Source organism: Coregonus clupeaformis, chromosome 21, assembly GCF_020615455.1.
Source record: "Coregonus clupeaformis isolate EN_2021a chromosome 21, ASM2061545v1, whole genome shotgun sequence".
Classification (NCBI taxonomy): domain Eukaryota; kingdom Metazoa; phylum Chordata; class Actinopteri; order Salmoniformes; family Salmonidae; genus Coregonus; species Coregonus clupeaformis.
This window is the reverse complement of record NC_059212.1, coordinates 41,196,135-41,224,093: the sequence shown is the minus strand read 5'-3', so window position 1 is coordinate 41,224,093 and position 27,959 is coordinate 41,196,135. Positions and strand designations below refer to the sequence as shown.

Genomic DNA, 27,959 nt, shown 5'->3' with positions numbered 1-27,959 from the left:
CTGGCCGTGCGCCTCCTGCTCCTCCTTGCACAAAGGCGGAGGTAGCGGTCATGCTGCTGGGTTGTTTAGCCCTCCAACGGCCTCCTCCACATCTCCTGATGTACTGTCCTGTCTCCTGGTAGCGCCTCCATGCTCTGGACACTACGCTGACAGACACAGCAAACCTTCTTGCCACAGCTCGCATTGATGTGCCATCCTGGATGAGCTGCACTACCTGAGCCACTTGTGTGGGTTGTAGACTCAGTCTCATGCTACCACTAGAGTGAAAGCACCGCCAGCATTCAAAAGTGACCAAAACATCAGCCAGGAAGCATAGGAACTGAGAAGTGGTCTGTGGTCACCACCTGCAGAACCACTTCTTTATTGGGGGTGTCTTGCTAATTGCCTATAATTTCCACCTGTTGTCTATTCCATTTGCACAACAGCATGTGCAATTTATTGTCAATCAGTGTTGCTTCCTAAGTGGACAGTTTGATTTCACAGAAGTGTGATTGACTTGGAGTTACATTGTGTTGTTTAAGTGTTCCCTTTATTTTTTTGAGCAGTGTATATATATACAGTACCAGTCAAAAGTTTGGACACACCTACTCATTCAAGTGTTTTTCTTTATTTTTACTATTTTCTACATTGTAGAATAATAGTGAAGACATCAAAACTATGAAATAACACATATGGAATCATGTAGTAAAGTGTTAAACAAATCCAAATATATTTTAAATTTGAGATTCTTCAAAGTAGCCACCCTTTGCCTTGATGACAGCTTTGCACACTCTTGGCATTCTCTCAACCAGCTTCATGAGGTGGTCACCTGGAATGCATTTCAATTAACAGGTGTGCCTTGTTAAAAGTTAAGTTGTGGAATTTCTTTCTTTCTTAATGCGTTTGAGCCAATCAGTTGTGTTGTGACAAGGTAGGGGTGGTATACAGAAGATAGCCCTATTTGGTAAAAGACCAAATCCATATTATGGCAAGAACAGCTCAAATAAGCAAAGAGAAACGACAGTCCATCATTACTTTAAGACATGAAGGTCAGTCAATACGGAACATTTCAAGAAATGTGAAAGTTTCTTCAAGTGCAGTCGCAAAAACCATCAAGCGCTATGATGAAACTGGCTCTCATGAGGACCGCCACAGGAAAGGAAGACCCAGAGTTACCTCTGCTGCAGAGGATAAATTAATTACAGTTAACTGCACCTCAGATTGCAGCCAAATAAATGCTTAACAGAGTTCAAGTAACAGACACATCTCAACATTAACTGTTCAGAGGAGACTGCGTGAATCAGGCCTTCATGGTCGAATTACTGCAAAGAAACCACTACTAAAGGACACCAATAAGAAGACGAGACTTGCTTGGACCAAGAAACACGAGCAATGGACATTAGACCAGTGGACATCTGTCCTTTGGTCTGATGAATCCAAATTTGATATTTTTGGTTCCGACCACGGAATGAACAGATGGTCTCTGTATGTGTGGTTCCCACCATGAAGCATGGAGGAGGAGGTGTGATGGTGTGGGGTTGCTTTGCTGGTGACACTGTCTGTGATTTATTTAGAATTCAAGGCATACTTAACCAGCATGGCTACCACAGCATTCTGCAGCGATACGCCATCCCAGCTGGTTTGCGCTTAGTGGGACTATCATTTGTTTTTTATCAGGACAATGACCCAACTGGGCTATTTGACCAAGAAGGAGAGTGATGGAGAGCTGCATCAGATGGCCTGGCCTCCACAATCACCAGACCTCAACCCAATTGAGATGGTTTGGGATGAGCCTCCTGTGATATTGTGGTATCTGAACAATTTATGACTTTGCTAATGGTTGCAAATGGTTTTAGAGGATGTTGACTCAGCTTAAGGGAGCATCTGGAGAGTAGTTCTATAGGGGCACCCTAAAGCAGAGGAAGTATGTTAGGTGGAGTCCTGGGATTGGTCTGTAGGGGAAAACACACATATCAGGTTACATAGGATATATACTATGGTTTGGGACAAAGGACTGGGACAATAACATATTAGAGATTGGAGCCGGTTATTCTCCAGATATCGGCAGATATCTGTAAATTGACGCTGGAATCCTTTGATATAATAAACCTTTATAATCAAAGTACAGTGTCAGCGGATTTCCTTGTTCTCACAGCATAATTAGCATCGTTTTCTCGACACTACAATATATATATAGAAGCCCACACACTCAACATTGCTGATTGAACACTCATCACATTACCATGTCAGAGACACAGCCGCAAACGCAACACTGTCTTGTCAGCATGCACTCTCACCTGTCCGACACCTCTCAATATCAAGCCAAACACTTGTCATTACCGATTTAGTACTAATAATAAATGAGTGCAATTAAGTCGGTCTTATGAAGCGATACTGAGCCGATCACCTTCATTAGGGACGCGCTGATCCTCATAGACATTGCGCATGCGGCAGGTAAAATAGTTGCCACGCACACACCAGGGTGTCTGACAGCGTCTGTATTTGGTAAGTCTGCTGCTACCCCGTAGATCTTTTAACTGTGACAGACAGAAATGCGCGCACCATCTGCTTGGACTCCGCTCAGTCATGGGAAATCTGATTCTGCACCGGTCCATCTCTCCCAAGTGACCCCGATTTGTGCGCGTGCACTGTTCACTTAACGGAGTTATGCCATTGTAAAATATGAAATAGATGAGAAAATACCCAAACAGATGTGCTTCAATGTCTAAATTCACTGCACTCGTAACCTAGCTCATAGCCAAATTACTTGTAGGTGTGTCAGGTCTGAAACCATTCAAGAGACGTTGGCTATTGTTGCATAAAATGGCCCAAAATATAGTGGAGTAGTCGTCTCTTCATTCCCGCAATTACGCACAAACAAGGTTCACTATAAAACCACCATGTGATTTATCTCGAATACACGTTTTTCAAGCAAGCCATAATTGATTATCACATGTGTTGCGTTAATAGCGTTTCGTCTATAATTTGCAAGTGCCTAATATAATGCATTCAGACTGACAAAGACATAATGCATTCGAAATCTCAAACATTCAAAAAAATCGGTTTCATCATGTGCTGCTATTATATCCCGCTCAAAAATTCTTACCTCGCCTCAGCGCGCGGCATGCGTGATTACCGTGTGTGAAATTAAGGATTAATTTACCTTCAGAGTTCGGTCTTTGAGGAACTGTTTGAAGTTTCTTGCGTGTCGTTCTATCTGCATGTCTCTCATGAGAAGAACTGAGTCAAATGTGAACAGGCTAAACGCTGTTAGCGCATCTCTCTCTCGCTCTGTCTCTCTCTCTCTCTCGCTCTCAAATAATAACACCGCTGTCTTAAAATCTCTCATCACGTACACTCTTGCTCTTTCTTTCTCTGACCGTCTCCTCTCTCTGACTAACAATTCACCACTATTTTTCAGGTCATCATCATTACAGTAGCCTGTCCATTAACTGACCATCGTCATCATCATCATCATCTGTAAAATAAATAAAAACATAATCAACATATTGTAATTTTCATGTTTTTTTGTTCTATTTTTAACTAACACCCAGTTCCTGTTGAAGGTAGAGAGAGCCCTGGTCCTGCATTTCCATTAGAAAAGTAAGAGAGACTATTCCTCCTCCATTTCATAAACACAATCAGAACAGGGCCAGCAAGACCACAGATCATGAAAGGACTGATTTATCCACTGGGGAGAGATTCTGTGTGTGTGTACTCTACTCTGCTCTCTCTCTCTCTCTATGGGTGAGGCTGTGTTTGCTGGTGCTCCCTTTGTGAGAGCTTGTCCCTCAGGCCTTGATGGGTGTCTTGGAAAGCCTCCTTCCTCCCTAATGACCCAGGTCACTTCTATCCCCCTAGGATCTATGAGGTGTAACCACACCCACCCACACACACACACACACAAGCATATGCATACATGGACGCACACACACATATATGCTACAGACACACACACCCCACACACATCCTTATCACTGAAACACATTCAAATGATTTATCCACTAGCTAATCTCAATCCTTCCAGACTGTGTGTGTGTGTGTGTGTGTTTGAAGGACAGCATCAGCAAGTGAGATGGATGTGGGAGGAGGAGTATTTCCTCCAGTGAGGGTGTGGCTCTCGTATATCTCTTTACCTCTCCTAATAGCAAGTACAAGGAGCTACAAGGGGCAGACAAAGCAAGACACCGACAGTCAGGCATAAACAGGTAATAGGTTACACAGGCAGACAGACATCCCCCCTCCACCTATCTGCTCCTAGCTGTCAGAGAGGAAGACAGGATGGTTGCTCCCACCAGGCCCTCTGTCTTCATCTCCTCATGATATTTACCATTTGAATGGTATAGTTACAGGGGAGAGGAGGGGGGATGAATGAGCCAGTTGGAAGCTGGGGATGATTAGGTGGCCGTGATGGTATGGGCCAGATTGGGAATTTAGCTCGAACACCAGGGTTAACACCCCTACTCTTACGACAAGTGCCATGGGATCTTTAGTGAGCACAGAGAGTCAGGACACCCATTTAACATCCCAGCAGAAAGATGGCACCCTGCACAGGGCAATGTCCCCATCACCGCCCTGGGGCATGGGATTTTTTTTCCGACCAAAGGAAAGAGTGCCTCCTACTGGCCCTCTAACACCACTTCCAGCAGCATCTTTTCTCCCATCCAGGGACTGACCAGGACCAACCCTGCTTAGCTTCAGAGACAAGCCAGCAGTGGGATGCAAGGTGGTATGCTACTGGTGCACAAAGACAAACACACAGACAAAGACACACACACACAGACAGACAGACAGACAGACAGACAGACAGACAGACAGACAGACAGAGAGACAGACAGACATGCAGACAGATGTCCTCTCTTCCACCTGCAGGGTGCGTCTCCCCCTCTCCACCTGTCTGCTCGTAGCTGTCAGAGAGGAAGAAAGGATGGTTGCTCCCACCAGGCCCTCTGCCTTCATCTCCTCATGACATTTACCATTTGAAGTTCTGTTCTGACTTCTCCTTCACATGGCAGACAGCAGCACAAATACTGGGATGTGTGTCAGGAGAGTAGGTGTGTGTTATATGTGCATGTAGTCGAGGGAGGAGAGGGGGGAGAGGAAGTAGAGGGGGGAGAGAGAGGGAGGAGAGGGGGAGAGAGAGGGAGGAGAGGGGAGAGAGAGGAAGGAGTGGGGGGAGAGAGAGGGAGGAGAGGGGGGAGAGAGAGGGGAGAGAGAGGGAGGAGAGGGGGGAGAGAGAGGGAGAAGAGGGGAGATTACGTGTGTCTGCGTATGTGTGAGACTCCCGAGTGGCGCAGTGGTCTAAGGCACTGCGTCGCAGTGTTAGCTGTGCCACAAGAGATCCTGGTTCGAGTCCAGGCTCTGTCGCAGCCGGCCGCGACCGGGAGACCCATGGGCGGCGCACAATTGGTCCAGCGTCGTCCAAGGTAGGGGAGGGTTTGGCCGGCAGGGATGTGGGTTCGTTTCCCACGGGGGGCCAGTACAAAAAATTAAAAAACATGTATGCATTCACTAACTGTAAGTCTCTCTGGATAAGAGTGTCTGCTAAATGACTAAAATGTAAATCAGAGAGTGTGATGGTGAGTGGTGTGTGTGATAGTGAAAGTGGGGAAAATGTGACAAGGAATGTGTGTATGGAGTGTCAGCAGCATACCACCTTGCATCCCACTGCTGGCTTGCCTCTGAAGCTAAGCAGGGTTGCTCCTGGATGGGAGACCAGATGCTGCTGGAAGTGGTGTTGGAGGGCCAGTAGGCACTATTTTCTCTAGTCTAAAAAAAATTATATCCCAGTGTGGTGTTTGGGGACATTGCCCTGTAAAGGGTATGGTCTTTCAGATGGGACGTTAAACAGGTGTCCTGACTCTTTGTGGTCACTAAAGATCCAATGGCACTTATCGTAGGGGTGTTAACCCCGGTGTCCTGGCTAAATTCCCAATCTGGCCACCTAATCATCCCCAGCTTACAATTGGCTCGTTCAACTCCAGTAACTATTGCTGTAAATGAGAACGTGTTCTCAGTCCACTTACCTGGTAAAATAGGGGTTAAATAAAAGTGTCTGGTTTGTATACATCCATGTATGGGTCCTTGCTTTTGCTGTTCCTTTTCTGCATCCCTCACTCTGACAATCATCCCACTGTCATAGCTTATTTTACTCATCTCTTTCAGCCTGCTCCTGCATAGTCAGTGAAAGAAAGGGATGGAGAGGAGGATGAGAAAGCTGCTCGCCTCCTGCACAGCTCAGCTAAGCTGTACTGAGCACCCACCTGCCCTCATGTCTCTTTACACATGACTCCTCAAACACTCAACACCCCTAACCCAGTCACTCAGAAAACACAGATTCACCTGTTTTTCCTCACTCACCTGAGACCAGATCTTATGTGGCTTTAAAGTGTAAGGTTTCTAGCCCACTTCCCAAAGGTAAAGAGACCTTGCTGCATTGCCCCAAAGGTACTCCACCGCAGCAGATCTGCTTAGACATCAAAAGGATACATATATACTATACCTGGGCACATTATCCTTTACACAAATAGATAATATGTACAGGAACATTCACAATATATACAGTGGGGGAAAAAAGTATTTAGTCAGCCACCAATTGTGCAAGTTCTCCCACTTAAAAAGATGAGAGAGGCCTGTAATTTTCATCATAGGTACACGTCAACTATGACAGACAAATTGAGGAAAAAAAATCCAGAAAATCACATTGTAGGATTTTTTATTTATTTATTTGCAAATTATGGTGGAAAATAAGTATTTGGTCACCTACAAACAAGCAAGAGTCCTGGCTCTCACAGACCTGTAACTTCTTCTTTAAGAGGCTCCTCTGTCCTCCACTCGTTACCTGTATTAATGGCACCTGTTTGAACTTGTTATCAGTATAAAAGACACCTGTCCACAACCTCAAACAGTCACACTCCAAACTCCACTATGGCCAAGACCAAAGAGCTGTCAAAGGACACCAGAAACAAAATTGTAGACCTGCACCAGGCTGGGAAGACTGAATCTTCAAAAGGTAAGCAGCTTGGTTTGAAGAAATCAACTGTGGGAGCAATTATTAGGAAATGGAAGACATACAAGACCACTGATAATCTCCCTCGATCTGGGGCTCCACGCAAGATCTCACCCCGTGGGGTCAAAATGATCACAAGAACGGTGAGCAAAAATCCCAGAACCACACGGGGGGACCTACTGAATGACCTGCAGAGAGCTGGGACCAAAGTAACAAAGCCTACCATCAGTAACACACTACGCCGCCAGGGACTCAAATCCTGCAGTGCGAGACGTGTCCCCCTGCTTAAGCCAGTACATGTCCAGGTCCGTCTGAAGTTTGCTAGAGTGCATTTGGATGATCCAGAAGAGGATTGGGAGAATGTCATATGGTCAGATGAAACCAAAATATAACTTTTTGGTAAAAACTCAACTCGTCGTGTTTGGAGGACAAAGAATGCTGAGTTGCATCCAAAGAACACCATACCTACTGTGAAGCATGGGGGTGGAAACATCATGCTTTGGGGGCTGTTTTTTCTGCAAAGGGACCAGGATGACTGATCCGTGTAAAGGAAATAATTAATGGGGCCATGTATCGTGAGATTTTGAGTGAAAACCTCCTTCCATCAGCAAGGGCATTGAAGATGAAACGTGGCTGGGTCTTTCAGCATGACAATGATCCCAAACACACCGCCCGGGCAACGAAGGAGTGGCTTCGTAAGAATCATTTCAAGGTCCTGGAGTAGCCTAGCCAGTCTCCAGATCTCAACCCCATAGAAAATCTTTGGAGGGAGTTGAAAGTCTGTGTTGCCCAGCGACAGCCCCAAAACATCACTGCTCTAGAGGAGATCTGCATGGAGGAATGGGCCAAAATACCAGCAACAATGTGTGAAAACCTTGTGAAGACTTACAGAAAACGTTTGACCTGTGTCATTGCCAACAAAGGGTATATAACAAAGTATTGAGAAACTTTTGTTATTGACCAAATACTTATTTTCCACCATAATTTGCAAATAAATTCATTAAAAATCCTACAATGTGATTTTCGGGATTTTTTTTCTCATTTTGTCTGTCATAGTTGATGTGTACCTATGATGAAAATTACAGGCCTCTCTCATCTTTTTAAGTGGGAGAACTTGCACAATTGGTGGCTGACTAAATACTTTTTTTCCCCCACTGTAGGTCACTTGTGAAGCAGATGTGTGTCGAGTGAAGAACGAAGCGCTAACGATCAAAACAACAGCCAAATTAATGATTATTAATGACGATAATCATCATTATCATCCAAGCAGAGAGAAAATAACAAAGTTTCAACAAATTATTTGGTGGCTTTATTTGCCAACTTTGTGTCCACGACATGCAGAGCACCGAGTTGGCGACGCTGCCGTGTATTTAAACCGATAAATTAATTTACACCTGTAACTGAATTACAAATAATTGCATCATTATGTGTGAAGTGAATGTGAATTGTATGATATGCGTTCACCATTTTATGACTAATATGGCTGGTATTGGGACAGTCACAATTTTGTTGTTGTTTTTGCTTTGTACTCCAGCATTTTGGATTTGAAATTATACAATTACTATCAGGTTAAAGTGCAGACTCGGCTTTCATTTGATGGTATTTTCATCCATATCAGGTGAACCGCTTAGAAATTATCACACTTTTTGTACATAGTATCCCCCATTTTAGGGGACCAAAAGTGTGGTTAAGCCGATATGGATAAAAAATTATCTAAAATTAAAGCTGACAGTCTGCACTTTAACCTCATAGTCATTGTATCATTTCAAATCCAATGTGCTGGCATACGGAGCCAAAACAAAAACAAACTTGTCACTGTTGGAGTTCACTGTATAACTATATAACAATATTATAGATCATTAAGTAATGTCATTATGTATCTACAGTAGCGGGTCACTATGTATCTACAGTGCCTTCAGAAAGTATTCACACCCCTTGACTTATTCCACAATTTGTTGTGTTACAGCCTGAATTTAAAAGGGATTAAATTGAGATTGGCCTACACAAAATACCCCATAATGTCAAGGTGGAATTATGTTTTTCGAAATTTGTACAAATTAATTACAAATTTAAAGCTGGAATGTCTTGATTCAATAAGTATTCAACCCCTTTTTTATGGCAAGCCAAAATAAGTTCAATAGTAAAAATGTCCTTAACAAGTCAAATAATAAGTTGCATGGACTCACTCTGTGTGCAATGATAGTGTTTAACATTATTTTTGAATCACTACCTAATCTCTGTTACCCACACATATCTGTAAGGTCCCTCAGTCGAGCAGTTAATTTCAAACACAGATTATACCACAAAGACCAGGGAGGTTTTCCAATGCCTTGCAAAGAAGGGCACCTATTGGTAGATGGGTAAAAAGCAGTCATTGAATATCCCTTTGAGCATGGTGAAGTAAGTTATTAATTACACTTTGGATGGTGTATCAATACACCCAGTCACTACAAAGATACAGGCATCCTTCCTAACTCAGTTGCCGGAGAGGAAGGAAATCGCTCAGGGATTTCACCATGAGGCCAATGGGGACTTTAAAACAGTTACAGAGATTAATGGCTGTGATAGGAGAAAACTAAGGATGGATCAACAACATTGTAGTTAGCAATTCACTTTGTGTCCTGAATACAAAGTGCTATGTTTGGGGAAAATCCAATACAAAACATTACTGAGTACCACTCTCCATATTTTCAAGCATAGTGGTGGCTGCATCATGTTATGGGTATGCTTGTAATCGTTCAGGACTGGGGAGATTTTCAGGATTAAAAAAGAAACAGAATGGAGCTAAGCACAGGCAAAATTCGAGCAGAAAACCTGGTTCAGTCTGCTTTCCAGCAGACACTGGGAGATTAATTCACCTTTCAGCGGGACAATAACATAAAACACCAGGCCAAATCTGCACTGGAGTGTCTTACCAAGAAGACAGTGAATGTTCCTGAGTTGCCGAGTTACAGTTTTGACTTATATCTACTTGAAAATCTATGGCAAGACTTGAAAATGGTTGTCTAGCAATGATCAACAACAATTTGACAGAGCTTGAAGCATTTTGAAAAGAATAATGGGCAAATATTGTATAATCCAGGTGTGCAAAGCTCTTAAAGACTTACTCAGAAAGACCCACAGATGTAATCGCTGCCAAAGATGATTCTAACATGTATTGACTCAGGGGTGTGAATACTTAACTGCCTGGGCACAGCCTGGATCACTGCAGCCCCCCTCCGCTGGGCCATTCTCTCTTCTCAGGTGAGCTCTGTGGCTCTGGCCTCGCAATCAGCTTTGAGACACGGCAGAGGCCGCATCATTCCAGCTATTGTGATAGGGAGTTCGATGGTGAGGCATATATCTGTACCTGGGGCAAAGACTTTGTGTTTTCCTGGGGCAAAAGTTCAGGATATCACCAGTTGCTTCCCGAGGCTGTGTGTCAGTCACCAGGGGCTGATACTGTCATTGTTCATGTGGGGTCGAATGACATTATGAAGGGCAGCTCAGAACAGCTGAAGATGGATTTTAAAGAACTGATTGGGTCACTACTTGACACCAACAAACGCCCCATAATATCTGGCCTCTGCCCTCCCTAAATCGTGACATTGAACGGTTCAGCAGACTTTTAGCCCTCCATAACTGGCTACGAGACTATTGCAGCTCTGTGGGTGTAACATTTATTGACAATTTTGATACCTTCTGGAAATAATTTGGGTTCGTGGATCCTTTCACAGCATTATAAGGCTGCGTTGAGACAATGACTTATCAATGACCCAAGTCCAGCTCATTTAATCCCTACCATTGTGTTGCTGAGTTGTCATAATGCTTCAGCAAATGTACATCATCCCAGGGGCGTTGGAAGACACAATGTAAGTAACCTAATTGATGTCCCTCTTACTGCCCTGAATGCCTCTGCTGATCCTACAGCTATTGTATGCAGTAATCATATGCCTATGAACCAGAGTTATACTATTAGCACTGAGGTGGTGTGCCCTAGCAGGAAGTCCACTGTGTGCAGCTCACCCTGCACTAACATAAATAACTCGAGCATGTCTACCTCTGCTAAGCTTCCCATTAAAGCAAGAAAAACAATCAAGCATCCCAGAAAAGTGTTAAAAATAGCCCACGTTAACATATGTAGCATAAGAAACAAGGTTCATGAAATCAATAATTTGCTAGTAACAGATGACATTCATATTCTGACAATCTCTGAAACTCAATTAGATAATACCTTTGATGATACAATGGAAGCAATACATGGTTATAAGATCTACAGAAAATACAGAAAATGCCAAAGGTGGAGGTGTGGCTGTTTATATTCAGAACCACATTCCTGTAAAGCTTAGAGAGGGTCTCATGTTAAATACTGTTGAAGTAATATGGCTACAGGTTCATCTGCCTCACCTAAAGCCCATTCTGGTGGGAAGATGCTATAGACCACCAAGTGCTAACAGTCAGTATCTGGATAATATATGTGGTATCAATAGAGAGCTATACTTTCTGGGTGATTTAAATATTGACTAGCTTTCATCAGGCTGCCCACTCAAGAGAAAGCTTCAAATTGTAACTAGTGCCAGCAACCTCGTTCAGGTTATCAATCAACCTACCAGGTTACAAACAGCACAGGAATGAAAATCATCAACATGTATTGATCACATCTTTACTAATGCTGCAGAAATTTGTTTGAAAGCAGTATCCAAAGCCATCGGATGTAGTGATCACAATATAGTAGCCATATCTAGGAAAACCAAAGTTCCAAAGGCTGGGCCTAATATAGTGTATAAGAGGTCACTCAATAAGTTTTGTAGCAATTCCTATGTTGTTGATGTAAAGAATATTGTTGGTCCGGGGTGTGTAATGAGGAGTAATCAGACGCTGCACTTGACACATTTATGAAATTGCTTATCCCAGTTACTAATAAGCATGCACCCATTAAGAAAATGACTGTAAAAACTGTTAAATCCCCGTGGATTGATGAGGAATTGAAAAATGTTATGGTTGAGAGCGATGAGGCAAAAGAAACCGATTGGCAACAGTACTGCAAATAAAGAATGATAGTAAAAAAAGCTTTGGAGCACCTTAAATTACATTTTGGGCAAAAAGGCTAACTGTTCATTCATTGAATCAGATGGCTCATTCATCACAAAACCCACTGATATTGCCAACTACTTTAATGATTTTGTCATTGGCAAGATTAGTAAACTTAGGCATGACATGCCAGCAACAAACACTGACACTACACATCAAAGTATATCTGACCAAATTATGAAAGACAAGCATTGTAATTTTGAATTCCGTAAAGTAAGTGTGGAAGAGGTGAAAAAATGATTGTTGTCTATCAACAATGACAAGCCACTGGGGTCTGACAACTTGGATGAAAAATGACTTTTGACCGGATACAGTGCTATTTTACAGTAAACAAATTGACAACAGACTTTAAGCACGCTTATAGGGAAGGACATTCAACAAGCACAGCACTTACACAAATGACTGATGATTGGCTGACATAAATTAAAAAAGATTGTGGGGGCTGTTTTGTTAGACTTCAGTGCGGCTTTTGACATTATCGATCATAGTCTGTTGCTGGAAAAACTTGTTTACACCCGCTGCTATATTGTGGATAAAGAGTTACCTGTCTAACAGAACACAGAGGGTGTTCTTTAATGGAAGCCTCTCCAAAAAAAATCCAGGGAGAATCAGGAATTCCCCAGGGCAGCTGTCTAGGCCCCTTACTTTTTTCGATCTTTACTAATGATATGCCACTGGCTTTAAGTAAAGCCAGTGTGTCTATGTATGCGGATGACTCAACACTATACACGTCAGCTACCACAGCGACTGAAATGACTGCAACACTTAACAAAGAGCTGCAGTTAGTTTCAGAATGGGTGGCAAGGAATAAGTTAGTCCTAAATATTTCAAAAACTAAAAGCATTGTATTTGGGACAAATCATTCACTAAACCCTAAACCTCAACTAAATCTTGTAATGAATAATGTGGCAATTGAGCAAGTTGAGGAGACTAAACTGCTTGGAGTAACCCTGGATTGTAAACTGTCATGGTCAAAACATATTGATACAACAGTAGCTAGGATGGGGAGAAGTCTGTCTATAATAAAGCACTGCTCTGCCTTCTTAACAGCACTATCAACAAGGCAGGTCCTACAGGCCCTAGTTTTGTCGCACCTGGACTATTGTTCAGTCGTGTGGTCAGGTGCCACAAAGAGGTACTTAGGAAAATTGCAATTGGCTCAGAACAGGGCAGCACGGCTGGCCCTTGGCTGTACACAGAGAGCTAACATTAATAATATGCATGTCAATCTCTCCTGGCTCAAAGTGGAGGAGAGATTGACTTCATCACTACTTGTATTTGTGAGAGGTATTGACATGTTGAATGCACCAAGCTGTCTGTTTGAACTACTGGCACACAGCTCGGATACCCATGCATACCCCACAAGACATGCCACCAGAGGTCTCTTCACAGTCCCCAAGTCCAGAACAGACTATGGATGGCGCACAGTACTACATAGAGCCATGACTACATGGAACTCTATTCCACATCAAGTAACTCATGCAAGCAATAAAATTAGATTTAAAAAACAGATAAAAAATACACCTTCTGGAACAGCGGGGACTGTGAAGCAACACAAACATAGGCACAGACACATGCATACAAAGACACGATAACATACGCACTATACACACACGTACACATGGATTTTGTGTTGTAGATATGTGGTAGTAGAGTAGGGGCCTGAGGGAACACACTTAATATGTTATGAAATCTGTTGTGAATGTATTGGAATGTTTTTACAAATGTATAACTGCCTTAATTTTGCTGGACCCCAGGAAGAGTAGCTGCTGCCTTGGCAGAAGCTAATAGGGATTCATAATAAATACAAATACAAATACTTATGTGATGTACACAAATATGTATGGTAATATTTTTGATGTTTTACTTTGTTTGTTATTTTATGGAGCCATCCCTTGAATCATTTTCTAGGCCTCCCAAGTATTTGCATTTAAAGTAATATATATGATTACTGCCGCTAGGGGGACTGTGACGTCAATGGGGAGCGTTAGTGGGATCGTGAGGTCTTGGATGTTGCTTCTTCAATCTTGGAGAATGCCTACTACTGAATGGTCCTAACTTTTCATCATTTCACCCTGTTAATTCAGGTATGTAATGTGCAAAAGCGCAATATGATTCACGAAATATTGAGATAACATGGTTAACTGCATAGTCCATGAGTTTGGTGATGTTTGAAGGCAATTGAAGTGAGTTCTAACCGAGTGAAAAACTGGTTGGTATTTTCTCCATTGTAAGTAATGGAGGTTTGCTAGGTTGCTAAAGGTTTACATGAAAGAGAAGGGATTAAGATGGCGTCCAAAGCTTTTGTACTTTTTTTCAACAATGTTTTAGATCCTATTTGTTAAATTTTCTATGAACAAAGGCTCAGTTTAGTCCAGGTAATATATGTAAATATATAGGGCGGCAGGTAGCTTAGTGGTTAAGAGCATTGTGCCAGTAACCGAAAGGTCACTGGTTCTAATCCCCGAGCCGACTAGGTGAAAATTCTGTCGATGTGCCCTTGAGCAAGGCACTTAACTCTAATTGCTCCTGTAAGTCGCTCCAGAGCGTCTGCTAAATGACTAAAATGTAAATATGTGATGTCATGATAAAATGTGTTGTGTTAATAATTGTAAGAAAATAGCATTTTACAGTTTGCTAGCTTTATGCTGTCCAAATGTAGCTTTGCTAAGCGCTCGCTAGCTCTAAGTTAGTGGGTTTCAGCTATTGTTAGCTTACTTGTTAATGGTTTAGAAGGTAATGGTTGTAGCATTTTTTAGCACAGGCCTCCAGTCATTTGTAGCATTTGGAAATTGACACTACTAGCACAGTTTCAAGTTTCAAGTTTGAATGTCACATGCACAAGTACAGTGAAATGCCATTCTTGCAAACTGAAAACCTGTCACGGATTTAGCCGAGGCTGCTCCTCCTCCTTGCTCGGGCAGGCTTCGGCGTTCGTCGTCCCCGGAGTACTAGCTGCCACCGATCTAGGTTTCAGCAATCATCTAGATTGGTCTGCTTTGTGTACACCTGTTTCCCATTAGTGTTGATGGTTTCCCTTTATAACCCCTGTCTGTCATTCGTTTGTTGTGTGTGATTGTTCTCCGTTTGTTTTCGGCAGGACTGTGAATTGTGATTATTGTTCCTCCCTGTTTTGGAGGTTTTGTTGTTTTGTACTTTTCATTACGTTTATTAGTAAAGTACATCTGCCAGTCTCTCGGTGTCCTGCGCTTGACTTCGTTCACCGCATACACGTTTATCCTGACAAAACCCAACAAAACAATAATCAATAACAATGTATTACTTGAAAAAAACATGAGAAATAAGAATAGGAAATATGAAATACACAATAAGTGAGTTATATATAATGTAATGTAGCCTGTTATGGTACAATGTGATGGTTTTACATGCCAAATAGCTTTTGTTGCTAGATGCTAAATACTACTGATTGAATAGCCTCAGATTATATGCACTATTGATTTGACCATTAGTGAAAGGTAGTATGTGAATGTGTTTGAATGTGTAGATGTATGGCAATAGTTTTTGAACTTGTGACATTTATTTTCGATTCTGAAATATGGAATGTGAAGAAGCAATACTACAATGCAATTGTAATGTGTAATTGATTTTGACATCGAAAAGATAGAAAAATATTAACAAAAGAACAATATTTTTATAAATCTTGGAGAATGCCTACTACTGAACATTACTAACATTTTGCCATCTCATCATTTTACCCTGTTAAAACCCCTAAGGTCGATGTCCGTGCCCGCACACGGAAATCAAATTAGCATAACAAATACTTACAAATCCATACATTTCAACTAGAGAAATTTTTGCATTGGATGGGTCTCAATCCACTGCATCCGCCTATGTAACACTTCCGCATCTGCGGTGAAAGGTGACAGAGCTAGAGCGGTGTTTGTCAGACCATGAGACATCCCAAAGATCAGTCTTCTCACAAAATCGTCTGTAGCGTCCGAATTATTATGACCCCTCTATGGAAAGATTAGACGCTCACAAACACGATGGTGTTCTCCGTTTTGCTCTATGACCCCCATAAGCATCCTGGGACTCGTCTGAAGTCGGTACAGCCGATCTGCCAACTTCTGTCTGTAGCGTCTGAACAGTTTGGACTAGACACTAATATGACCCCTCTATGTAAAGGGAAGACTCTCAAGAACATGTACACGCCCACAGGCCTCACAAGACTCATATGAAGGTCCGGTACCAGTCTAAAAAATGTATGGATGTATACAGTGCATTAGGAAGGTACTGAGACCCCTTGACCTTACCACATTTTGTTAAATCACAGCCTTATTTTAAAATGGATTAAGTGGTGTTTTCCCTCATCACAATACCCCATAATGATGAAGCAAAAACAGGTTTTTATACATTTTTGCAAACGTATCAAAAATAAATAACGGAAATATCACATTTACATAAGTATTCAGACCCTTTACTCAGTACTTTGTTGAAGCACCTTTAGCAGCGATTACAACCTCGAGTCTTCTTGGGTATGACGCTACAAGCTTGGCACACCTGTATTTGGGCAGTTTTTGGGGATCTTTAGAGTCCTTTAGGTGCCTTTTGGCAAACTCCAAGCGGGCTGTCATGTGCCTTTTACTGAGGATTGGCTTCCGTCTGGCCACTACCATAAAGGCTTGATTGGTGGAGTGCTGCAGGGATGGTTGTCCTTCTGGAAGGTTCTCCCATCTCCACAGAGGAACTCTGGAGCTCTGTCAGAGTGACCATTGGGTTCTTGGTCACCTCCCTGACCATGGCCCTTCTCCGCCGATTGTTCAGTTTGGCCCGGCGGCCATCTCTAGGAAGAGTCTTGGTAGGGACAAACTTCTTCCATTTAAGAATGATGGAGGCCACTGTGTTCTTGGGGACCTTCAACGCTGTAGACATTTTTTGGTACCCTTCCCCAGATCTGTGCCTTGAAACAATCCTGTCTCTGAGCTCTATGGACATTTCCTTCGACCTCACGGCTTGGTTTTTGCTCTGACATGCACATGCAATATTTAGTCAACGATCTACACAAAATACTCTGTAATATCAAAGTGGAAGAAAAATTCGAACATTTGTAAAACATAAAAATTAAAACACTAATATATCTTAATTACATAAGTATTCAACCCCACGAGTCAATAGGTGTTAGAACCACCTTTAGCAGCGATTACAGCTGTGAGCCTTTCTGAATAAGTTGCTAACAGTTTTCCACACCTGGACTGTACAACATTTGCCCATTATTCTTTTCAAAATTCTTCAAGCTCTGTCTAATTTGTTGTTGATCATTTCTAGAAAACCATTTTCAGGTCTTGCCATCAGTGGCAGAGCCCCACCTGTTTAGCAAAAAATATATCATTTTTTTCTTTGCCTGTTTTGCATTTTAGATTGGCATTAATATGTGTCACATATCAGTTTGTAAACAATGTAAAAAAAAATAAAAATCATTGAGTTTATAAAGCCGCATACAAACTTGGTCTCTTTTTTGCTTTCTTGAGTAAGGCAGCTCCAAAATGAAAGTGTTTCAGCCTAACCCAGTGCTTTCTGTGGTGGTGGGGCAGCCAGCGGAAAATACGGAGCGTAGGGGTTGGTAATGTTCTCTAGTTGCGCTGTGATTGGCTCAGTGTTCTGTCACTCATGGGGACACTACGTCACCGCAAAATCTAAGGGTAGAGCTCGAAAATTCAAGCCCCTTGGGTGCTGCCTTAGAGTTACATTAGAAGTGCCCATCCAAGAAGGCTCAATCACTAGCCGGCTATTCAGCGGTGTGTGATCCCAAGTCTGGGTTTAAGGGTCTCTTTTCCAAGCTTGAAATGATAAACATTCAACATTGGCCATGCTGTCAATCCAGCATGACTTCTGCCGCGCTCAAAACAACTGGAAACTCGTAACTAGGAAATCTGACTTCAGTGAGTTCAAGACAACTGGGAACTCTGAAAAAATACATTTTGAACGGTCATCCAACTCGGAATTGGAAGTCGGGAACTCGGGCCTCTTTCTACAGCTCCGACCTGAAGATCACTGATGTCATCATGATTCGACCTTGTTTTTTTTTCAGAGTTCCCAGTTGTCTTGAAAGCACCATAAATCCAGAGAATGTAAGACTTTGATGACAAAGTTTGATGACAAAATATGCCCACGAAGGACCGCCGTGCCACCTTCCTGTTCAAGTGACCACAGCACAACAAGGTGAGTCCAAAAATGTATTGTATGCTGCTACATAAATGACGTAATATGCCAGGGAGATATGTATACTGTAGCTAAGAAAGTAATACTAAGTGTATGTTGTGTAGTAAGCTGTTCGTAGCCCATGTGCCTCACCCTAATAATTTGGTCTATTTTCCCCTCATAATTTCACCTACTGTTCTGATTTGGTGGTGCACTATAGCCTGTTTTAGAGGAATGTAATCATCAAATATTGTAAGAGCTTTCTCTGTCTGCTTATATGCCCCCTTTATTTATCCTACAGTTCTGACTTGGTGTACAGGGAGAATACTGTAAGAACGGCCCATGTTCTAAATTCGCTGTACATGTCAAAAGTGCTGAACAAATAGCTATATTGACTACGTCCGTCCTAGCTCGCTCATTAATGTCTTCATCGAAATTACGGATTGCCTCTTATCCACTCATCGTCCCCCTATGCCATAGTTTGTACATCTCAATTGTCAGTAGAAACCACATTTGTTTAAGTAAGTCAGCCACATCAGCTATGTTTTTTTTTTAAAGGCAGTAAATGAGGCTGAATGAACTGTTTCGCTGCCAGACAAGGCTCCGCTGATAGCCAGGTGTAGCAGTGGTAAGGTGTTGGGACTGCTTTTGGGACTCTGCTGTTGGGACAGCTTTATGTAGACCCTAACAGTTTGTGGGCACTGTTTGTCACCGTTATAGTGCAATTAATGTATTGTTTAGTGTTGTGTTGTGTAGTGGCTTTGCTGGCATACATCTAAAACATACATAAAACATTTTGCCCCTCCAAGTTTACATGCTAAAATCGCCACTGCTTGCCATAGATTTTCAAGCAGATTTAAGTCAAAACTGTAACTCGGCCACTCTGGAACGTTCACCATCTTCTTGGTAAGACACTCCAGCGTAGATTTGGCCTGGTGTTTTAGGTTATTGTCCTGGTGAAAGGTGAATTCATCTCCCAGTGTCTGGTGGAACGCAGACTGAACCAGGTTTTCCTCTAGGATTTTGCCTGTGCTTAGCTCCATTCCGTTTATTTTTTAATCCTGAAAAACTCCCCAGTCCTTAACGATTACAAGCATACCCATAACATAATGTAGCCACCACTATGCTTGAAAATATGGAGAGTGGAACTCAGTAATGTGTTTTATTGGATTTGCTCCAAACATAACACTTTGTATTCAAGACAAAAAAGTGAATTGCTTTGCCACATTTTTTTCAGTATTACTTTAGAATGCATGTTTTGGAGTATCTTTATTCTGTACAGGGTTCCTTCGTTTCACTCTTCTCAATTAGGTTAGTATTGTGGAGTAACTACAATGTTATTGATCCACCCTCAGTTGTCTCCTATCACAGCCATTAAACTCTGTAACTGTTTTAAAGTCCCAATTGGCCTCATGGTGAAATCCCTGAGTGGTTTCCTTCCTCTCCGGCAACTGAGTTAGGAAAGATGCCTGTATCTCTGTAGTGACGGTGTATTCAGTGGTGGAAAAAGTACCCAATTGTCATACTTGAGTAAAAGTATAGATACCTTAATAGAAAGCGAAAGTCACACAGTAAAATACTACTTCAGTAAAAGTCTGAAAGTATTTGTTTTTAAATATACTTAAGTATCAAAAGTATATGTAATTGCTAAAATATACTTAAGTATCAAAAGTAAAAGTAGAAATCATTATAAGGTCCTTATATTAAGCAAACCAGACAGCACCATTTTCTTTTTTTTCTTTTTATTTACGGATAGCCAGGGGTACACTCCAACAGTGAGACATCATTTACAAATGAAGCATGTCTGTTTAGTAAATCTGCCAGATCAGAGGCAGTAGGGATGACCTAGGATATTATTTTGAAAAGTGCGTGAATTGGACTATTTTCCTGTCCTGCTAAGCATTAAAAATGCAACAAGTACTTTCTTAATATTTTCTTTTGGAATGTAGTGAAGTAAAAGTTGTCAAAAATACACTGCTCAAAAAAAATAAAGGGAACACTTAAACTACACAATGTAACTCCAAGTCAATCACACTTCTGTGAAATCAAACTGTCCACTTAGGAAGCAACACTGATTGACAATAAATGTCACATGCTGTTGTGCAAATGGAATAGACAACAGGTGGAAATTATAGGCAATTAGCAAGACACCCCCAATAAAGAAGTGGTTCTGCAGGGGGTGACCACAGACCACTTCTCAGTTCCTATGCTTCCTGGCTGATGTTTTGGTCACTTTTGAATGCTGGTGGTGCTTTCACTCTAGTGGTAGCATGAGACGGAGTCTACAACCCACACAAGTGGCTCAGGTAGTGCAGCTCATCCAGGATGGCACATCAATGCGAGCTGTGGGAAGAAGGTTTGCTGTGTCTGTCAGCCTAGTGTCCAGAGCATGGAGGCACTACCAGGAGACAGGCCAGTACATCAGGAGACGTGGAGGAGGCCATAGGAGGGCAACAACCCAGCAGCAGCACCGCTACCTCCGCCTTTGTGCAAGGAGGAGCAGGAGGAGCACTGCCAGAGCCCTGCAAAATGACCTCCAGCAGGCCACAAATGTGCATGTGTCTGCTCAAACGGTCAGAAACAGACTCCATGAGGGTGGTATGAGGGCCCGACGTCCACAGGTGGGGGTTGTGCTTACAGCCCAACACCGTGCAGGACGTTTGGCATTTGCCAGAGAACACCAAGATTGGCAAATTCGCCACTGGCGCCCTGTGCTCTTCACAGATGAAAGCAGGTTCACACTGAGCACATGTGACAGATGTGACAGAGTCTGGAGACGCCGTGGAGAACGTTCTGCAGCCTGCAACATCCTCCAGCATGACCGGTTTGGCGGTGGGTCAGTCATGGTGTGGGGTGGCATTTCTTTGGGGGGCCGCACAGCCCTCCATGTGCTCGCCAGAGGTAGCCTGACTGCCATTAGGTACCGAGATGAGATCCTCAGACCCCTTGTGAGACCATATGCTGGTGCGGTTGGCCCTGGGTTCCTCCTAATGCAAGACAATGCTAGACCTCATGTGGCTGGAGTGTGTCAGCAGTTCCTGCAAGAGGAAGGCATTGATGCTATGGACTGGCTCGCCCGTTCCCCAGACCTGAATCCAATTGAGCACATCTGGGACATCATGTCTCGCTCCATCCACCAACGCCACGTTGCACCACAGACTGTCCAGGAGTTGGCGGATGCTTTAGTCCAGGTCTGGGAGGAGATCCCTCAGGAGACCATCCGCCACCTCATCAGGAGCATGCCCAGGCATTGTAGGGAGGTCATACAGGCACGTGGAGGCCACACACACTACTGAGCCTCATTTTGACTTGTTTTAAGGACATTACATCAAAGTTGGATCAGCCTGTAGTGTGGTTTTCCACTTTAATTTTGAGGGTGACTCCAAATCCAGACCTCCATGGGTTGATACATTTGATTTCCATTGATAATTTTTGTGTGATTTTGTTGTCAGCACATTCAACTATGTAAAGAAAAAAGTATTTAATAACATTATTTCATTCATTCAGATCTAGGATGTGTTGTTTAAGTGTTCCCTTTATTTTTTTGAGCAGTGTATAAATAGTAATATATAGCACAGATACCCAAAAAAACTGTTTTTACTTAAGTACTTTACACCACTGGGTGTATTGATACACCATCCAAAGTGTAATTAATAACTTCACCATGCTCAAAGAGATTCAATGACTGCTTTTTTTTTTTTTTTTTTACCAAAAGGTGTCCTTCTTTGCGAGGCATTGGAAAACCTCCCTGGTCTTTGTGGTTAATTCTGTGTTTGAAAATAACTGCTCGACTGAGGGACCTTACAGATAATTGATGAGGTAATCATTCAAAAATCATGTTAAACAAATTTTTACTCCTGAACTTATTTAGGCTTACCATAACAAAGGTGTTGAATACTTACTGACTCAAGACATTTCCCCTTTTAATTTTTAATTAATTTGTAAACATTTCAAAAAACATAATTCCACTTTGACATAAAGGGGTTTTGTGTGTAGGCCAGTGACAAACAATCTCAATTGAAGCCATTTTAAATGCAGGCTGTAACACAACAAAATGTGGAAAAAGCCAAGGGGTGTGAATACTTTCTGAAGGCACTGTGTGTAAATGAGATTTTTAGAAACATTTCTTAAAATATGTTTTTATTTTGTCATTATGGGGTATTGTGTGTAGATGGGTGAGAGAAAAAATAGATTTAATCAATTTTGAATTTAGTCTGTAACACAACAACATGTGGAATAGGTCAAGGGGTATGAATACTATCTCAAGGCACTGTACCAGACCTGCGTTCAAATACATATGTATTTGAGTATTTTTTATTTCAATAATTTTTTCTGTGCATTTGAGTATATTAAAATCCACAACCCAAAACAAGTACTTTTATTTGAGTATTTGAATGGTTATTTTTTTAAATAAATAGTCGACCAAATTGTATTTGAAAGTTCAAATACTTATTTCAAATATTATTTTCAAATACCTGGGTTAAACACATGGGAGTGTACTTGAGTAAGTGTATTTGAGTATTTTCAAATACTTTCCAAGTGTATTTCCAAATACATTCCACTATTCAACTACATTTATTTTTTTCAAATAAAGGTTATCTGAATACTTGTTTTGAAATGTTTGATAAGTAATTGAAATACCTGAAATAGTATTTGAAACCAGGTCTGGTATCTACAGTAAGTGTTGTGTGAAAATACATTTCTAACCTTCCTTTTACCATCCCTTTATTGCGCCACCATGTTAGTGATTTGTAGTCCTCCCCCAGAGCTGCATCTCCCTGTCAGTTGCATCAGTTCACTAATGCTCTCTCACATCACCACAGGGACGGTGCAATTTAAGGGGTATTCAAGGCTCCTGAGTCCTGCTACTGCAAATAAATTGGTCTCTATTTCCTTGACATCTGGCCTTTTACAAAGATACATTATTTGATATTTTTTAGCTTTACCACTAGTTAGTTATGTTAGTCTGTCTGCTCATCCATCCTCATCTGTCTTCCTCTCCCTCTCCCCCCCTCTCTCTGTCTCTCTCTCTTCCATCTCCCTGTTTTCTTCCCTGTCTGTCCCCCTTTCTTTTTTTCTGTTTCTTTTTTTTGTCCCCCTTTCTTACTCTTTCATCATCATCTCTCTTTCTCTGCCTGTCCCATTTTTTATCTACCAGTATCTTATCTTATTCTCTCTCTCTCTCTCTCTCTCTCTCTCTCTCTCTCTCTCTCTCTCTCTCTCTCTCTCTCTCTCTCTCTCTCTCTCTCTCTCTCTCTCTCTCTCTCTCTCTCTCGTCGTAGACAGTGCAAAAGCATGGCTGCCCTTGTTGCTGTGCATGTAGGGTTTCTTTATGTGTGGTTTGCCCATGTCTGTTTTAGTGTGGAGCTGTGTGTGCACACGTGTGTGGGGTGGGTGCTCCTGCCTCAAGCATGTTGTTGTGTGTGGTATGTTAGTGCACTCAACAGTGTGTGTTATGAACTTGGCTGAATGCTCACGCCTGAGTCTCCTCTGACTATGCAAACACTGACACACTCACACTTGTACACATGGATAATTCCCATGCATCTCTCCCTTATCTCCCCCGTCTCCAGCGCTCCCTCCCTCTTCTTTTCATCTCCCTCTCTTTTCCACCATCCACCAGATGGCTGACCCATCTGCTCCCTCTCTCTTTCCCTCTCTCTCCACCTCCATCTCTTTTCCCATAACTCCATGTTTCATATGATAGAGATCCAAGCTCTCCTGTACACAGGATCCTCCATCACTGTCTGGAGCAGTGGCGGCTGGCCGATAGAGGGCGCTAGGCGCCGCCCCCTTAAATAAAATTATTTTTTTTTTTAATAAAAAATAAAAATAATAATAATAATAATAAAAACATCAGTATGTCAATATTTGTGTGTTTGAAATATGGAATGCACACAGTAATATGTGTAAGATATGATAGAAAATAATATTCGTAACCTTTCCTCTGCCTGTCAAACGCCCGTCAGCTCTGGGCGATACAGAAAGTGCCCCGAGGAGGCGGGTCTACGTAGCAGTTAAGCCAATTGCTAATTTAAGATATGAATGTATGACATAAAATGTAGCTAATCAGCGATTTTAATTCGAATCCAAGGAGGGCGATTATTTTATCGCCCCAAGCTCGCCCCTGATAAAATAAGGACCGGGCTCCAGTGGCGCCATTTTTACTAGACGACAATGGCGAACGCACAAGCGTTACTCCTCCAAGACCCAACCCTAACTCGGTGAAATCTCTCCTCCAAGATCCGTTTGAGAGGAGAACTTTGTCAGAGAAAGTTCGGGTGAAAGAGCTGGGCCCAGATCAACCTGACCTCTCAATCAGACAGCAGGCTAGCGAGAAAGGGAAGCAGTATATGCGCGGCTTCTCCCGTAGCTGGTACACCAGGAAGGCTTGGCTAGCTGGGTGCACTGATGCTAATGCTTTATTTTGCTTTCCGTGCTTGCTTTTTAAAACGACGGGTCAGATTCAGCATGGACAGGTACCGGAGTGAGGGATATGAAGCACCTGTCAGAGAAGGTAAAGAAACATGAGAACACCAGGGCACACATGGACAACTCTGTAAAGCTAGCTGTATTAGGAAGGGTGAACATTGCTACGCAGCTGGATGACGGCCACAGGATTGCGGTGAGGAAACACAATGAGGAGGTGGATAAAACAGGCACATTCTATCCAAAATTATCGATTGTGTGAAGTTCTGTGGGGCTTTTTGAGTTGGCCTTGCGTGGGCACGAGGAGACTGACTCCTCGGACAACCCCGGCATTTTCCGGGGCTTAGTGGATTTTGTTGCCTCCCTCGACAGTGTGCTGGAGGAGCACCTGAAGACAGCTACCGTTACACAACACTGTGTACGAGTACAGGGATGACCTCCTAACGTGTTTCCAGACCATCAGAGACTCTGGGAACTTTGATGCCCCGACTGTCAGAGAGGCGGGGGCTTTGTGAGGATGCTCGAAGACGAGGCTTTCTGTTTTTTCCTGGCACTGTTCCACAAGATCATGCCAAATGTGGACATGCTTTTCAGCCAGCTGCAGAAGAGGAACATCGACCCTGTCTTCATTAAAGCACTTGTCCAGAGGTTCACAGAAAGCATGCTAACAATCAGGTAAATAACTATATATACTATTGGCTGATAAAGATGCTGTTAGAAAGATGAATAGTTCACTTACAACAGTTTAAAAGCCTAAATGTGTCTGGTCATCAAAGTGAGTGATTATCATAGAGCCGTCACAATTATATTTGTTTTAGTATTTTAAAAGGAAAGAGAAGACATTTACATTACATTTTAGTCATTTAGCAGACGCTCTTATCCAGAGCGACTTACAGTTAAGAGTGCATACATTTTTTCATACTGGCCCCCGTGGGAAACGAACCCACAACCCTGGCGTTGCAAGCGCCATGCTCTACCAACTGAGCTACACGGGACCACATTAGTTTTGGCAAGATCTGAAAAAAGAAGTTGGTGGAGTGCAACCCTCAAACATTGAAGAATTACAGCAGTTTGCTGCTGAAGAATGGGCCAAATTGCCAGCAGAAAAGGTGCAGCAAGCTCATTGATGTCTACAATAAGCATATGTTGGCAGCTATCTTGGCCAAAAGCTGTGCAACCAAGTACTAGCTCCAGGGTGCCAATAATTTAGTCCATGACATTTGTCTATATTTTCTAAATTACAATTGTAAACTTAAGTTTACAGAAATATAATTAAAGGTGTGGAGACCCATTTTTTTCCTCTCAAATTTCAACTGATTTTAGAAGAAATAGGGAATTATTTAAGAAAAGCCCAAGGGTGCCAATATATTTGGACACAACTGTATGCCTTCAGTCTAATTGGAATGTATGGCAGTAGAGTTGTTTGTATTTCTCCCTAACCAAAATGGCTGCCATTAGGATACCATTCAGGATTTTTTTTCACCTGTGTTACCACGACAATCACGCCAAATGAGCATTGCATTTGTGTGCTCCTTCAGTGTGAATGCGAAATTTGATATGGGTCACATGTAAAACTGATACATAATTGATACAGATTTACGGTATGTTGCCTATATATTACTATATACCGGTATTGATGCACAGACCAGTTTGGGTTTTTACTTTACCTTCTATAACGGTATTTCAATGTTTGGTTTGTTAAATGTGGTAATGCCACTCCGCCATGTGTAACGTCCGTTTTTCTAGTTTACTCCGCAATTTGGGTCGTCTCTCTCCCTCTCTCACCAAGTACCACCCCGTCACTCAAGGAGCGCAGTTGTTGTTACTCGACCACGAGAACAAGTGTTTGTCCAAAAAGACACAATCAGACGTTGATAATAATGCAGGAAAGTACTACACAGTTTGTAATAATTATTCAGGTGTCCACCAGGTCAATTTCTAGAAGAGGCCTAGTTGTTATTGAAGATTAACTTTATTGCTAAGTGCACAGCAGAACAAAAATTATGTTGCATCCCTCTCACAAATGTAATAGAAAAAGGCTTTAAAACGTAATAACATCAGTTAATTATGTACATCACAGGTTAAAAGCAGTTACTAGACATAGTTTGTGTGTATATACACACTATCTGTCTGTCTGTCTGTCTGTCATATATATATATATATATATATATATATATATATATATATATATATATATATATATATATATATATATATATATATATATATAAAAGTCACTGGTTGTGTGTTGAGGGGGAATTACAGTGAGCTAAGAAGTCTGATTGCAAGTTATCAAATTAAACTTTATTTTTTGGACCCAGGGCCTCAATTCCCTCTTTGTGTGGGGACAGCGCATCTGACGAGCAGCAACAGCCCATCAAGCGACGGAGGATGCTGGGACCAGGAGAACAACAGAGGTTGGCTATAGAGGTAAGTTGTGATGTAATTGTCAGTGTTTCCCCATAGAACTTTTTTCAGGCCTGGTAGTATGTAGCCAAAACCCTGAACAATCAGCACCTTGGTAATCATATACTTGAGTTGGACATAGGCATGTGTCAGTCAGGATCACTTGCATCAAAATAGCTTAATTGCAAATTAAAGCTGATGATGTATCTTTTACAGGTATGTGATACCATCCTGAGTCATGCCAAAGAGAGGTTCTCCTTCACCCAGCACCTCATCAGCGCAACACTATTGCACGGAGAGTTGTTCCCACAACACAGTGTGAAGTTCCCGATACAGCGCTTGAAACAACCGTGGAGGCGTACCCCATGTTGAACAAGGCCAAGCTCAAAACCGAACTGTCCCTCATCTATGAGAACAGTGAGTTCAAGGCTTGTAGTGGTGCAGTGCCCCTGTACCAGTTCTTCATGGAGAACAACCTTCAGAGCACTTTCACAGAGACTGCCAGCCTCCTCAAGATCCTCATCACCACACCCATGACAACTGCTGAGTCAGAAAGGTGCTTCTCTACACTGAAAAGGATCAAGACCTTCCTGAGAAACAGCATGACACAGGATCGCCTGAACGCTCTGGCCATGCTCTCCATGGAGAAGAAACTTGTCAGGGACATTCCTGACTTTAATCAAAGGGTCATTGAGAGGTTTGCCACTCAGAAGGACAGACGGGCAAAATTCCTGTACAAATAAGATGACAGACACACACACACAGAGCAGCTCTGGCCGCATGTTTCTTTGTATATAGTTGACCTTAGCATAAAAAATCCAGTTATATATGGTACTCTAGAAAGTCTTAATAGTGTCTTTGCTAATATTACTGTATATATGTTGTTTTGTATCAATTAATTGTTGCA

The 27,959-nt window shown here is 42.2% G+C and overlaps 1 protein-coding gene across 1 annotated transcript in view; it reads right to left on the bottom strand.

The window, feature by feature from the left end:
- The window catches only part of LOC121535647, a 174,984-nt gene extending 171,717 nt beyond the window's left edge, over window positions 1-3,267 (bottom strand). Inside the window, exon 1 of the mRNA XM_045205909.1 lies at window positions 3,143-3,267. The gene's annotated coding sequence lies outside the window, so the exon portion shown is untranslated. The remainder of the gene's footprint in view (window positions 1-3,142) is intronic.
- Window positions 3,268-27,959: the final 24,692 nt, after the last annotated feature.